At 50.0% G+C, this 14,290-nt stretch overlaps 6 non-coding genes across 6 annotated transcripts; all 6 read right to left on the reverse strand.

Annotated features, from left to right (window-relative positions):
• Positions 1-6,386: 6,386 nt before the first annotated feature.
• Positions 6,387-6,577, reverse strand: LOC142733425 (U2 spliceosomal RNA). The gene has a single exon (XR_012880069.1). It is a non-coding gene; the product is annotated as a U2 spliceosomal RNA (small nuclear RNA).
• A 1,272-nt stretch (positions 6,578-7,849) lies between these two features.
• LOC142733465 (U2 spliceosomal RNA) lies at positions 7,850-8,040 on the reverse strand. Its single transcript, XR_012880106.1, has one exon. It is a non-coding gene; the product is annotated as a U2 spliceosomal RNA (small nuclear RNA).
• Positions 8,041-9,316: 1,276 nt separating this feature from the next.
• Positions 9,317-9,507, reverse strand: LOC142733466 (U2 spliceosomal RNA). Its single transcript, XR_012880107.1, has one exon. It is a non-coding gene; the product is annotated as a U2 spliceosomal RNA (small nuclear RNA).
• Positions 9,508-10,795: 1,288 nt separating this feature from the next.
• LOC142733467 (U2 spliceosomal RNA) lies at positions 10,796-10,986 on the reverse strand. Its single transcript, XR_012880108.1, has one exon. It is a non-coding gene; the product is annotated as a U2 spliceosomal RNA (small nuclear RNA).
• A 1,276-nt stretch (positions 10,987-12,262) lies between these two features.
• On the reverse strand, positions 12,263-12,453 carry LOC142733468 (U2 spliceosomal RNA). Its single transcript, XR_012880109.1, has one exon. It is a non-coding gene; the product is annotated as a U2 spliceosomal RNA (small nuclear RNA).
• Positions 12,454-13,749: 1,296 nt separating this feature from the next.
• Positions 13,750-13,940, reverse strand: LOC142733469 (U2 spliceosomal RNA). Its single transcript, XR_012880110.1, has one exon. It is a non-coding gene; the product is annotated as a U2 spliceosomal RNA (small nuclear RNA).
• Positions 13,941-14,290: the final 350 nt, after the last annotated feature.

The raw sequence follows: 14,290 nt of genomic DNA on the forward strand, positions 1-14,290 counted from the left end.
CCGTCTGAACTTTATATAAGACGGTGAGGCTCAGTCAGTCACTCAGTGTTGCCTGAGAGGGCAACACTGCAACAGCCGGCCGCCAGGCTGTCTTTTTTTTGCACAGCTAGTTGCCTCCAGGAGGCCACAAGAGGGAGACAAGGGACTGCAAAATGGAAAAATAGGCATCCACCAACTTTACAGACAACTTCTCCTTGCTCCTACAACCTCCATCCTTGCACAGTTTGTTATTCTTCTAGGTAACATAGTAACAAATCCAAATTGCTGCTCTCTTTGTAGGCAAGCAAGGCTTTGTTGCAACTGCAATTCTTACTTCTTCTTGAAATGTAGGGACGACAGTACATTCCATCACATCCATCTAGTGTACACAGGTAGGTCCATTGTGGCGGGCAGGCGAGCGGGCGGGCTGCTTTATTGGCTGTTTGCTGTTCCCCTACTCCACTCCACTATTTGACTGTTGTGCTGCATCAATCAATCAATCAATCAATCAATCAATCAATCAATCAATCAATCAATCAATCAATCAATCAATCAATCAGTGGCTGGCTCAGGTGCAGCTCTTTAACTTACCTAAAAGGGAGGGCGGAGAGAAGACAAGGAAGGTGAATGAGGTGTTCCAATGTGAAATGCCGGAAACACAGAAACACAGACGACACACAACAAGAGGTGGCAATCTATTCATTAATTGCATTTAATCAATGAGCTCATTATCACTCATGCATTGTCCAACAGGTGTTGAAATAATGGGATTAAAAGGGGAGATCCCTTCAGAAAGACAGAAACAATAGCAAAGACAAAAAACACTTTTAGAATCTGCTTTTAGTCAACACATAAGGAAAGGGTGCACCGGTCCTGGAAATACTGCAATATTGTAGACACTGAAGCGCCTAGGGAGAGTGTCAGGGACTGCAAGGGGTTAAGAAAGGATGGAACGGTTTAAAATAATGCCCAGGATCAGGATTGGTCATCAAGGGGTAAGAGGGGCGTGGTTAAGAAGATATAAGGCAGAGGTTTGGAGCAGGAAGCCCTCTTACCTTCAAGCTGCAGTGGAAGAAACACCTTTGCTGCTGCTGTGGAGATTCAGAGCGTGGTCGTTAAGAAGATGGCAGAAGAACTGTTGCGGAAGGTGGCACAGCGGGTAGCGGCAGAGGGGCCTGCCTGGCTGGAATCCCTGTTGGAGGAAGGAGAGAGGCGAGGAGCTGAGCGGGGCACGGAACAGTCGGGAGCGGCTACCCGAGGTAGGCCGCAGCGCGTTACACGCCCTCCGGTTAGACTAAGCCCTAGCCCTGTTGCTATGAGGGGTGCTGTGACTGCTGCACAGTCATGCGGTGGTCCCAGCAGGTCCCCTAGGCCTATGTCGACGGGTGCTTCGTCGGTCGACATAGTGCCCCCCTCCCCCCCGTCCACTCGTCGCGCTGGCGTCCTTCCCCATGGCGGTAAGAGGGCGGCTGTTAAACCGGCACGGGCACGGTACAACCCGCCTCGAGCTGCTGATGCGGGCGCGGAGGCAGCGGCCGACTATCGTGACAGTGGGGTGAATATGGCGGACTCAGGCGACTGGTCCGACATGGTCGCTTACCATGCGGCATGTTCACAGGAGCTGGGACTTGCTTCTGGGGCCTGTGTGCAGCCGGGGTCGGCGCCATCTTTCCCCGTGCTGTTCTCTACGCAGCCAGAATTGGCGGCGGGGGGAACAGGGGCGGGACGTCCTGGCAGGCGCAGTGCAGCCAGGACACAAGATGGCGGCGCACGAAAAAAGAAGATGGCGGCGGGTGCGGGGAGGCGGACGGTGAGCAAGCAGCCCAGCCAGGGGGCGGGGGCTTCTGCGGTGCCTGTCGCGTCTCCACCCCGGTCCCCCCCGGGCCCCTGTCAGCACGGGTCAGGGGCAGGGGGGGAGTGTGCTAGGAAAGATAGGAGTGAGGGTGTTTTGGATGCTATTTGCCCTTCTCCTGCCTTGTCATCTTTCTCTCCTGCAGGTCCAAGAAGGGAGCGTTCCAGGCGAGGGAGGAAACGCCGGGCTGGTGGACATCGCCGGCACGGCCATCATGGACGTCGCAGGTCAGGTGACGGGAAGAGGCGTGGTCGACGGTATTCCTCGTCTTCCAGCGATGGTTTCTCCTCCTCGTCTGCGACGACGTCCGCATCATCCGGATCATGGAGGAGGTCGTCGAGGAGATCCTCACGGCCGCAGAGACGCAGTCGACGCCGGGAGGTGCAGCGCTTGTCGGTGGATCAGGAGCAGCTGTCCCAGGTTGTACCTCCCGCCGGGCCGGTGGAGGAGGTGCAGGCCGTGGTTCCAGTGCCGCGGCAAGTGGCTGAAGGACCCTCTGGAGTCGGTGGGACCTCTGGGAGCGGTGAGTCGGCCTGCGGTGACGCATGGCTTAATAAACCTAATGCAGCGGGTGCGGATTTGATTTCTGTTTTAAAAGCCGTGGTGGCTGGGTTGAAAGTGAATGAGGGAACGTCGTGTCCCTCTGTGCCACCAGAGGGAGCTATGCCCCCGTCTGAGAAAGAGAATGCTTTAGCTAGTTTGACGTTTAGAGATTCATTGTTTTGTGGAGTCGCTCCTCTCGGGACTCATTTGTCAGCTGAGGTCAAGGACAAGATTTGGAGGAATGAATTTGTGGATATTTGGTCCTTGGTCTCGGTGGAGCAGGTGACTGTCGACAAGGAGCGGGGGCTTTGAGAGAGGTTCGGATAGGAAAGCAAAAGTAGCGAAAACATTTGGCAACTGGGTACAGTGTTACGCTACACTGGCTCATGTTATTTGCCAACGCTATCCTGGGAAAGGGGCCGAGTTGTTTGTCTATTTTGACACAATTTTCAGCGCCCACAGGCTGCACGGTGGTGCGGCCTGGTGGCGATATGATGAAGAATTTCGGCGACGTTTGGCTTTGTCGCCTGATATTAGTTGGGCGACGAAGGCAACGGACGTGTGGTTGCAGCTTATTTTAGCGCAAGGGAGTAGGCAACAACGCCCCTTTCCCAGTGCGGCCGCAGCACCGGGCCCCGCCCCTGGAGTTGCGGCCGCTAGGCCCACAGGTGCCTGTTGGCTCTACAATGAGGGCCACTGTCGTTTCTTTGCCACGTGCAAATTTCGACATGAATGCTCCATCTGTGGGGGCGCTCATTCGGCGCTCCGGTGTTTCCGGAGAGGTAAGCAGCCGGTCAAGGCACCTCCTTCCGGCGCAGCGGAGAACGCCGGTGAACGTGCTCGAGATGGGCCCATGGTTAGAGCGGTACCACAGGAGGCGGGAAGCAGAGGTGCTCACTAACGGGTTTTCGTTTGGTTTTGAGATTCCTTTTGAATATTCTGCGACATTGTCATTGGCTGACAATTTGAAGTCGATCAATGAGAATGTGGGCATTGCGCGGCTAAAATTAGCTAAAGAAGTGGAATTAGGAAGAATGGCAGGTCCATTCAGCGAGCCGCCGTATACGAATCTGCGAGTTTCCCCCCTTGGTTTAGTTCCAAAGAAGGAACGAGGAAAGTTTAGGCTGATTCATCACCTTTCTTTTCCTCGCGGTGGTTCTGTTAATGACGGTATTTCTAGGGCGGAGGCGGCGGTTTCGTATACGTCTTTTGATGTTGCAGTAAGGTTGGTACAGGCGGCTGGACAAGGGGCGTTGTTAGCCAAATCTGATATTGAAGCGGCCTTTCGTTTGCTGCCGGTTCATCCGGAGTGTTTTCACCTGCTGGGTTGTTGTTTAGACAAAGGGTTTTACGTGGATATGTGCCTTCCTATGGGTTGTTCAATATCATGCAGTTACTTTGAGATGTTTGCGTCATTTTTAGAGTGGGTAGTTCGTTTGGAGTCTGGTTGTGACTCGGTCATTCATTATCTGGATGATTTTCTTTTTGTGGGCCCGGGGGGCTCTGGGTTGTGCAGCACGTTGCTGAGAGTGTTTCGACAGGTGATGTCGCGTTTCGGGGTACCTATTTCCGAGGATAAGACGGAAGGTCCTGTAACGGTTTTGTCATTTTTGGGTATCGAAATAGATAGCGAGCGGATGATTTTTCGGTTGCCGGATGATAAATTGGCAAGGCTAGTGACGCAGGTTGACCAGGTCATGGGGTCGAAAAAAGTGACGTTAAAACAGTTACAGTCGTTAATGGGATTGCTGGTGTTTGCTTGTCGTATAATTCCGATGGGTCGTGTTTTTTCTAGGCGTTTGTCTTTAGCCACTAGAGGTATCTCGAAGCCAAATCATTTTATCAGGGTAACCTCTTGTATGAGGAAGGATTTGTTTGTCTGGCATTCTTTTTTGAGTTCGTTTAACGGGAGGTCGGTGTGTCAGGACGCTGAGTTGTCTAATGTAGATTTGGAATTATTTACGGATGCAGCCGGAAGTGATGGTTTTGGAGCAATTTTGGGCCGAAGTTGGTGTAGATCCCCTTGGCCCTTGCATTGGAGTGATTTGGGAGTCTTACGTAATTTAACGCTATTGGAATTGTTTCCTATTATAGTTGCAATAGAGTTATGGGGTAGCGTGATGGTGAATAAGAGGATTGTATTTTGGACAGACAACATGGCGGTGGTGCATGCGGTGAACGGGTTGTCGTCTAGTTCGTTGCCGGTATTAGCTTTATTAAGACGGTTGGTTTTGAAGTGTTTGCGTTTGAATGTGTGGTTTCGTGCAAAACATGTTCCGGGTGTCAGTAATGTGATGGCTGATGCTTTGTCTCGTTCACAGATGTCCCGGTTTCGGGAATTGCACCCGGCAGCTTTGGCAGAAGGGGTGTCCCCCCCCCTTCACTTATGGGCCCTGGTCGAGGACAACTTATGAGACTGTTGAGGGGTTCGGTGGTACCGGCGACTTGGAAGAGTCATTGCAGAGCGTGGGATCGGTGGTTGGAGATTGCGGGGAATGACTTCCCATCACAGGAGGGGTGTCACCTGGACGTCACGTTAGCAAGTTTGGTACAAATACGTCAGGAAGGGGGTAGTGCGGCCACGGCGAGCAAGTTTTTAGCAGGAGTGGCCTTTATGTTAAAATTGTGGGGATGCAGAGATGTTACAAAAGAATTTGTAGTTCGGCAGTCTTTAAAAGGGTGGAAAAAAGAGGCGTGTTCAAGGGACACGAGGCGGCCAGTATCTTTTTCACTTTTGGGTCGGCTTCTAGCCGTTTTATGTTTTGTGTGTCGGGATGAATATGAAGTGTCCTTGTTCGGCGCGGCGTTTTCGTTGGCTTTCTTTGCCGCTTTGCGGGTTAGTGAGCTGGTTCCGCACAGAGTAAGTGCGAGCGGTGGTCTTCTCGGATCGGATGTAGTAACGTTGGGAGATTCTCTCAGGGTCTGTGTGCGGAGGTCAAAGACTGATGTGGTAGGAAAGGGGGCTTGGCTGTCGATTGGGAGGATTGGGGGGCAGTATTGCCCGGTAAAATGGGTCCAGGAATTCGTGTTGGTCCGAGTGCCCGGGACGCAATTCTTGATCCATCAGGATGGATCCGCGATGTCGCGTTTTCAATTTGAGGCGATTTTTAAGGCCGGCTTGAAGTATCTAGGTTTGCCGCCGGGCGAGTTTGGTACACATTCATTTAGGATAGGTGCGGCAACTGAGGCGGATGCCTTGGGCTTGGATTCAGCGGCTATCATGAGTCTGGGTAGATGGCGCTCTAATAGCTATAAGTCATATGTGCGAATTTGGGCCTCGCACAGGCCGACGTCCATTGGAGAGGTGTCCGGGGATTACGGTGGGTGCAGTTACTGCCAGAAGTAGTGGCAGTTACAAGGCACACGTACGGACCTGTTGTCCTAATCATCCATGCGGGTGGAAATGATATCGGCCAAGTGAAAATGGCCGAGTTATTGTCAATTATACGAACTGATTTGGCGCGTTTTCGGGATCTGTTCGCCCGTTGCGTGATAGTTTGGTCCGAAATAGTGGCGCGCACGGTGTGGCGAGGAGCGAGGAATATGGCAGCTTTGGAGAGAGTGCGCAGGTTAATTAATGTGCGGGTGTCGCGGTTCATTCGCTCTATAGGGGGGATCGGGTTGCGACACCAATCCCTGGAGGGGGATAATGCAGATCTGCTGGCACCGGATGGAGTGCATCTGAATGATATCGGGCTCGATATCTTTTTATTGGATCTCTTGGATGGTGCCGAGAGAGGGCTGGCGTTGCTTGGTGGGGGTGGTCGGGGGACTGAGTAGGTTTCTCAGTTCCCCCTTCTTGGCGGAAAGTACGGCAGATGAAGACGGAGGTAGCACCCTACATGCCTGATGGAGACAGGGAGCATCGGCATTTCAGGAGGAGAGGAAATAAATAAATATATATATGTCTTCATGCCGATGGTTGTAAATAATAATAAAGCTGTGGCCACTTCCACATTTGCATAAAGAAGGTGTTGGTGTGTTAATTCAAAGAAGGATGGTTAAGGTCCTGGGCAGGTAAAGTGGATAATGGGTCCTTGCAGTCCCAGGTCAATGCGTGGAGTGGACAGAGCAAGCTCTATTTCCATCTCCCTGTTCTAAAAATCCATTTAATATATGGTCCCCAGATAGGGGACGTATCAGATATTAAACTGATAAGAACAGATACTACACTTGATCTTAGCCAAAAGGCCGAGAAGCGATAACCCGAACGGGCCGCGCGTTGCCCGAGCCTGCCCGATACTGCTGTTCAGCCCTTGCAGCGATTCAGCCTACTTCTAGGCAATTCCATGGGGCCCTGCAGGCTCACACACTCACAGCTACACGGGAGGTGAATAAAGGCCGGAGAGGAAGCCAGACAGGATTTGCTTCTTTTGCTTGCACCACAATGCAGTGCTGAAAGAGGAGGAATCTACATAAAAACGCCTTCCTGGCAACGCCCAAATGCCCTGCTGCCATGCAGATAAACACTGGCAGCGGCAGCAAGTGCATGCCCACAGCCACCCCTTGTTCCTTCACACCTTGTATCAGCTGTAATCCAGTCCAGTCCAGTGCTGCCTGCTGAGCAGCACTGACCAACACTGCCTGGGCCCAGGCTTTTATCTCTGAGGCCCCATTATGATGTCAGAAAGCTGGCTCTGGAATCCTGAGGGCTCCACTATGACACGTGCAAAGTTCCGTCTGAACTTTATATAAGACGGTGAGGCTCAGTCAGTCACTCAGTGTTGCCTGAGAGGGCAACACTGCAACAGCCGGCCGCCAGGCTGTCTTTTTTTTGCACAGCTAGTTGCCTCCAGGAGGCCACAAGAGGGAGACAAGGGACTGCAAAATGGAAAATAGGCATCCACCAACTTTACAGACAACTTCTCCTTGCTCCTACAACCTCCATCCTTGCACAGTTTGTTATTCTTCTAGGTAACATAGTAACAAATCCAAATTGCTGCTCTCTTTGTAGGCAAGCAAGGCTTTGTTGCAACTGCAATTCTTACTTCTTCTTGAAATGTAGGGACGACAGTACATTCCATCACATCCATCTAGTGTACACAGGTAGGTCCATTGTGGCGGGCAGGCGAGCGGGCGGGCTGCTTTATTGGCTGTTTGCTGTTCCCCTACTCCACTCCACTATTTGACTGTTGTGCTGCATCAATCAATCAATCAATCAATCAATCAATCAATCAGTGGCTGGCTCAGGTGCAGCTCTTTAACTTACCTAAAAGGGAGGGCGGAGAGAAGACAAGGAAGGTGAATGAGGTGTTCCAATGTGAAATGCCGGAAACACAGAAACACAGACGACACACAACAAGAGGTGGCAATCTATTCATTAATTGCATTTAATCAATGAGCTCATTATCACTCATGCATTGTCCAACAGGTGTTGAAATAATGGGATTAAAAGGGGAGATCCCTTCAGAAAGACAGAAACAATAGCAAAGACAAAAAACACTTTTGGAATCTGCTTTTAGTCAACACATAAGGAAAGGGTGCACCGGTCCTGGAAATACTGCAATACCAGGTCAATGCGTGGAGTGGACAGAGCAAGCTCTATTTCCATCTCCCTGTTCTAAAAATCCATTTAATATATGGTCCCCAGATAGGGGACGTATCAGATATTAAACTGATAAGAACAGATACTACACTTGATCTTAGCCAAAAGGCCGAGAAGCGATAACCCGAACGGGCCGCGCGTTGCCTGAGCCTGCCCGATACTGCTGTTCAGCCCTTGCAGCGATTCAGCCTACTTCTAGGCAATTCCATGGGGCCCTGCAGGCTCACACACTCACAGCTACACGGGAGGTGAATAAAGGCCGGAGAGGAAGCCAGACAGGATTTGCTTCTTTTGCTTGCACCACAATGCAGTGCTGAAAGAGGAGGAATCTACATAAAAACGCCTTCCTGGCAACGCCCAAATGCCCTGCTGCCATGCAGATAAACACTGGCAGCGGCAGCAAGTGCATGCCCACAGCCACCCCTTGTTCCTTCACACCTTGTATCAGCTGTAATCCAGTCCAGTCCAGTGCTGCCTGCTGAGCAGCACTGACCAACACTGCCTGGGCCCAGGCTTTTATCTCTGAGGCCCCATTATGATGTCAGAAAGCTGGCTCTGGAATCCTGAGGGCTCCACTATGACACGTGCAAAGTTCCGTCTGAACTTTATATAAGACGGTGAGGCTCAGTCAGTCACTCAGTGTTGCCTGAGAGGGCAACACTGCAACAGCCGGCCGCCAGGCTGTCTTTTTTTTGCACAGCTAGTTGCCTCCAGGAGGCCACAAGAGGGAGACAAGGGACTGCAAAATGGAAAATAGGCATCCACCAACTTTACAGACAACTTCTCCTTGCTCCTACAACCTCCATCCTTGCACAGTTTGTTATTCTTCTAGGTAACATAGTAACAAATCCAAATTGCTGCTCTCTTTGTAGGCAAGCAAGGCTTTGTTGCAACTGCAATTCTTACTTCTTCTTGAAATGTAGGGACGACAGTACATTCCATCACATCCATCTAGTGTACACAGGTAGGTCCATTGTGGCGGGCAGGCGAGCGGGCGGGCTGCTTTATTGGCTGTTTGCTGTTCCCCTACGCCACTCCACTATTTGACTGTTGTGCTGCATCAATCAATCAATCAATCAATCAATCAATCAATCAATCAGTGGCTGGCTCAGGTGCAGCTCTTTAACTTACCTAAAAGGGAGGGCGGAGAGAAGACAAGGAAGGTGAATGAGGTGTTCCAATGTGAAATGCCGGAAACACAGAAACACAGACGACACACAACAAGAGGTGGCAATCTATTCATTAATTGCATTTAATCAATGAGCTCATTATCACTCATGCATTGTCCAACAGGTGTTGAAATAATGGGATTAAAAGGGGAGATCCCTTCAGAAAGACAGAAACAATAGCAAAGACAAAAAACACTTTTGGAATCTGCTTTTAGTCAACACATAAGGAAAGGGTGCACCGGTCCTGGAAATACTGCAATACCAGGTCAATGCGTGGAGTGGACAGAGCAAGCTCTATTTCCATCTCCCTGTTCTAAAAATCCATTTAATATATGGTCCCCAGATAGGGGACGTATCAGATATTAAACTGATAAGAACAGATACTACACTTGATCTTAGCCAAAAGGCCGAGAAGCGATAACCCGAACGGGCCGCGCGTTGCCCGAGCCTGCCCGATACTGCTGTTCAGCCCTTGCAGCGATTCAGCCTACTTCTAGGCAATTCCATGGGGCCCTGCAGGCTCACACACTCACAGCTACACGGGAGGTGAATAAAGGCCGGAGAGGAAGCCAGACAGGATTTGCTTCTTTTGCTTGCACCACAATGCAGTGCTGAAAGAGGAGGAATCTACATAAAAACGCCTTCCTGGCAACGCCCAAATGCCCTGCTGCCATGCAGATAAACACTGGCAGCGGCAGCAAGTGCATGCCCACAGCCACCCCTTGTTCCTTCACACCTTGTATCAGCTGTAATCCAGTCCAGTCCAGTGCTGCCTGCTGAGCAGCACTGACCAACACTGCCTGGGCCCAGGCTTTTATCTCTGAGGCCCCATTATGATGTCAGAAAGCTGGCTCTGGAATCCTGAGGGCTCCACTATGACACGTGCAAAGTTCCGTCTGAACTTTATATAAGACGGTGAGGCTCAGTCAGTCACTCAGTGTTGCCTGAGAGGGCAACACTGCAACAGCCGGCCGCCAGGCTGTCTTTTTTTTGCACAGCTAGTTGCCTCCAGGAGGCCACAAGAGGGAGACAAGGGACTGCAAAATGGAAAATAGGCATCCACCAACTTTACAGACAACTTCTCCTTGCTCCTACAACCTCCATCCTTGCACAGTTTGTTATTCTTCTAGGTAACATAGTAACAAATCCAAATTGCTGCTCTCTTTGTAGGCAAGCAAGGCTTTGTTGCAACTGCAATTCTTACTTCTTCTTGAAATGTAGGGACGACAGTACATTCCATCACATCCATCTAGTGTACACAGGTAGGTCCATTGTGGCGGGCAGGCGAGCGGGCGGGCTGCTTTATTGGCTGTTTGCTGTTCCCCTACTCCACTCCACTATTTGACTGTTGTGCTGCATCAATCAATCAATCAATCAATCAATCAATCAATCAATCAATCAATCAATCAGTGGCTGGCTCAGGTGCAGCTCTTTAACTTACCTAAAAGGGAGGGCGGAGAGAAGACAAGGAAGGTGAATGAGGTGTTCCAATGTGAAATGCCGGAAACACAGAAACACAGACGACACACAACAAGAGGTGGCAATCTATTCATTAATTGCATTTAATCAATGAGCTCATTATCACTCATGCATTGTCCAACAGGTGTTGAAATAATGGGATTAAAAGGGGAGATCCCTTCAGAAAGACAGAAACAATAGCAAAGACAAAAAACACTTTTGGAATCTGCTTTTAGTCAACACATAAGGAAAGGGTGCACCGGTCCTGGAAATACTGCAATACCAGGTCAATGCGTGGAGTGGACAGAGCAAGCTCTATTTCCATCTCCCTGTTCTAAAAATCCATTTAATATATGGTCCCCAGATAGGGGACGTATCAGATATTAAACTGATAAGAACAGATACTACACTTGATCTTAGCCAAAAGGCCGAGAAGCGATAACCCGAACGGGCCGCGCGTTGCCCGAGCCTGCCCAATACTGCTGTTCAGCCCTTGCAGCGATTCAGCCTACTTCTAGGCAATTCCATGGGGCCCTGCAGGCTCACACACTCACAGCTACACGGGAGGTGAATAAAGGCCGGAGAGGAAGCCAGACAGGATTTGCTTCTTTTGCTTGCACCACAATGCAGTGCTGAAAGAGGAGGAATCTACATAAAAACGCCTTCCTGGCAACGCCCAAATGCCCTGCTGCCATGCAGATAAACACTGGCAGCGGCAGCAAGTGCATGCCCACAGCCACCCCTTGTTCCTTCACACCTTGTATCAGCTGTAATCCAGTCCAGTCCAGTGCTGCCTGCTGAGCAGCACTGACCAACACTGCCTGGGCCTAGGCTTTTATCTCTGAGGCCCCATTATGATGTCAGAAAGCTGGCTCTGGAATCCTGAGGGCTCCACTATGACACGTGCAAAGTTCCGTCTGAACTTTATATAAGACGGTGAGGCTCAGTCAGTCACTCAGTGTTGCCTGAGAGGGCAACACTGCAACAGCCGGCCGCCAGGCTGTCTTTTTTTTGCACAGCTAGTTGCCTCCAGGAGGCCACAAGAGGGAGACAAGGGACTGCAAAATGGAAAATAGGCATCCACCAACTTTACAGACAACTTCTCCTTGCTCCTACAACCTCCATCCTTGCACAGTTTGTTATTCTTCTAGGTAACATAGTAACAAATCCAAATTGCTGCTCTCTTTGTAGGCAAGCAAGGCTTTGTTGCAACTGCAATTCTTACTTCTTCTTGAAATGTAGGGACGACAGTACATTCCATCACATCCATCTAGTGTACACAGGTAGGTCCATTGTGGCGGGCAGGCGAGCGGGCGGGCTGCTTTATTGGCTGTTTGCTGTTCCCCTACTCCACTCCACTATTTGACTGTTGTGCTGCATCAATCAATCAATCAATCAATCAATCAATCAATCAATCAGTGGCTGGCTCAGGTGCAGCTCTTTAACTTACCTAAAAGGGAGGGCGGAGAGAAGACAAGGAAGGTGAATGAGGTGTTCCAATGTGAAATGCCGGAAACACAGAAACACAGACGACACACAACAAGAGGTGGCAATCTATTCATTAATTGCATTTAATCAATGAGCTCATTATCACTCATGCATTGTCCAACAGGTGTTGAAATAATGGGATTAAAAGGGGAGATCCCTTCAGAAAGACAGAAACAATAGCAAAGACAAAAAACACTTTTGGAATCTGCTTTTAGTCAACACATAAGGAAAGGGTGCACCGGTCCTGGAAATACTGCAATACCAGGTCAATGCGTGGAGTGGACAGAGCAAGCTCTATTTCCATCTCCCTGTTCTAAAAATCCATTTAATATATGGTCCCCAGATAGGGGACGTATCAGATATTAAACTGATAAGAACAGATACTACACTTGATCTTAGCCAAAAGGCCGAGAAGCGATAACCCGAACGGGCCGCGCGTTGCCCGAGCCTGCCCGATACTGCTGTTCAGCCCTTGCAGCGATTCAGCCTACTTCTAGGCAATTCCATGGGGCCCTGCAGGCTCACACACTCACAGCTACACGGGAGGTGAATAAAGGCCGGAGAGGAAGCCAGACAGGATTTGCTTCTTTTGCTTGCACCACAATGCAGTGCTGAAAGAGGAGGAATCTACATAAAAACGCCTTCCTGGCAACGCCCAAATGCCCTGCTGCCATGCAGATAAACACTGGCAGCGGCAGCAAGTGCATGCCCACAGCCACCCCTTGTTCCTTCACACCTTGTATCAGCTGTAATCCAGTCCAGTCCAGTGCTGCCTGCTGAGCAGCACTGACCAACACTGCCTGGGCCCAGGCTTTTATCTCTGAGGCCCCATTATGATGTCAGAAAGCTGGCTCTGGAATCCTGAGGGCTCCACTATGACACGTGCAAAGTTCCGTCTGAACTTTATATAAGACGGTGAGGCTCAGTCAGTCACTCAGTGTTGCCTGAGAGGGCAACACTGCAACAGCCGGCCGCCAGGCTGTCTTTTTTTTGCACAGCTAGTTGCCTCCAGGAGGCCACAAGAGGGAGACAAGGGACTGCAAAATGGAAAATAGGCATCCACCAACTTTACAGACAACTTCTCCTTGCTCCTACAACCTCCATCCTTGCACAGTTTGTTATTCTTCTAGGTAACATAGTAACAAATCCAAATTGCTGCTCTCTTTGTAGGCAAGCAAGGCTTTGTTGCAACTGCAATTCTTACTTCTTCTTGAAATGTAGGGACGACAGTACATTCCATCACATCCATCTAGTGTACACAGGTAGGTCCATTGTGGCGGGCAGGCGAGCGGGCGGGCTGCTTTATTGGCTGTTTGCTGTTCCCCTACTCCACTCCACTATTTGACTGTTGTGCTGCATCAATCAATCAATCAATCAATCAATCAATCAATCAATCAATCAATCAATCAATCAATCAGTGGCTGGCTCAGGTGCAGCTCTTTAACTTACCTAAAAGGGAGGGCGGAGAGAAGACAAGGAAGGTGAATGAGGTGTTCCAATGTGAAATGCCGGAAACACAGAAACACAGACGACACACAACAAGAGGTGGCAATCTATTCATTAATTGCATTTAATCAATGAGCTCATTATCACTCATGCATTGTCCAACAGGTGTTGAAATAATGGGATTAAAAGGGGAGATCCCTTCAGAAAGACAGAAACAATAGCAAAGACAAAAAACACTTTTGGAATCTGCTTTTAGTCAACACATAAGGAAAGGGTGCACCGGTCCTGGAAATACTGCAATACCAGGTCAATGCGTGGAGTGGACAGAGCAAGCTCTATTTCCATCTCCCTGTTCTAAAAATCCATTTAATATATGGTCCCCAGATAGGGGACGTATCAGATATTAAACTGATAAGAACAGATACTACACTTGATCTTAGCCAAAAGGCCGAGAAGCGATAACCCGAACGGGCCGCGCGTTGCCCGAGCCTGCCCGATACTGCTGTTCAGCCCTTGCAGCGATTCAGCCTACTTCTAGGCAATTCCATGGGGCCCTGCAGGCTCACACACTCACAGCTACACGGGAGGTGAATAAAGGCCGGAGAGGAAGCCAGACAGGATTTGCTTCTTTTGCTTGCACCACAATGCAGTGCTGAAAGAGGAGGAATCTACATAAAAACGCCTTCCTGGCAACGCCCAAATGCCCTGCTGCCATGCAGATAAACACTGGCAGCGGCAGCAAGTGCATGCCCACAGCCACCCCTTGTTCCTTCACACCTTGTATCAGCTGTAATCCAGTCCAGTCCAGTG

The sequence above is a fragment of the Rhinoderma darwinii genome, unplaced genomic scaffold (assembly GCF_050947455.1).
Source record: "Rhinoderma darwinii isolate aRhiDar2 unplaced genomic scaffold, aRhiDar2.hap1 Scaffold_954, whole genome shotgun sequence".
Taxonomy (NCBI): Eukaryota; Metazoa; Chordata; class Amphibia; order Anura; family Rhinodermatidae; genus Rhinoderma; species Rhinoderma darwinii.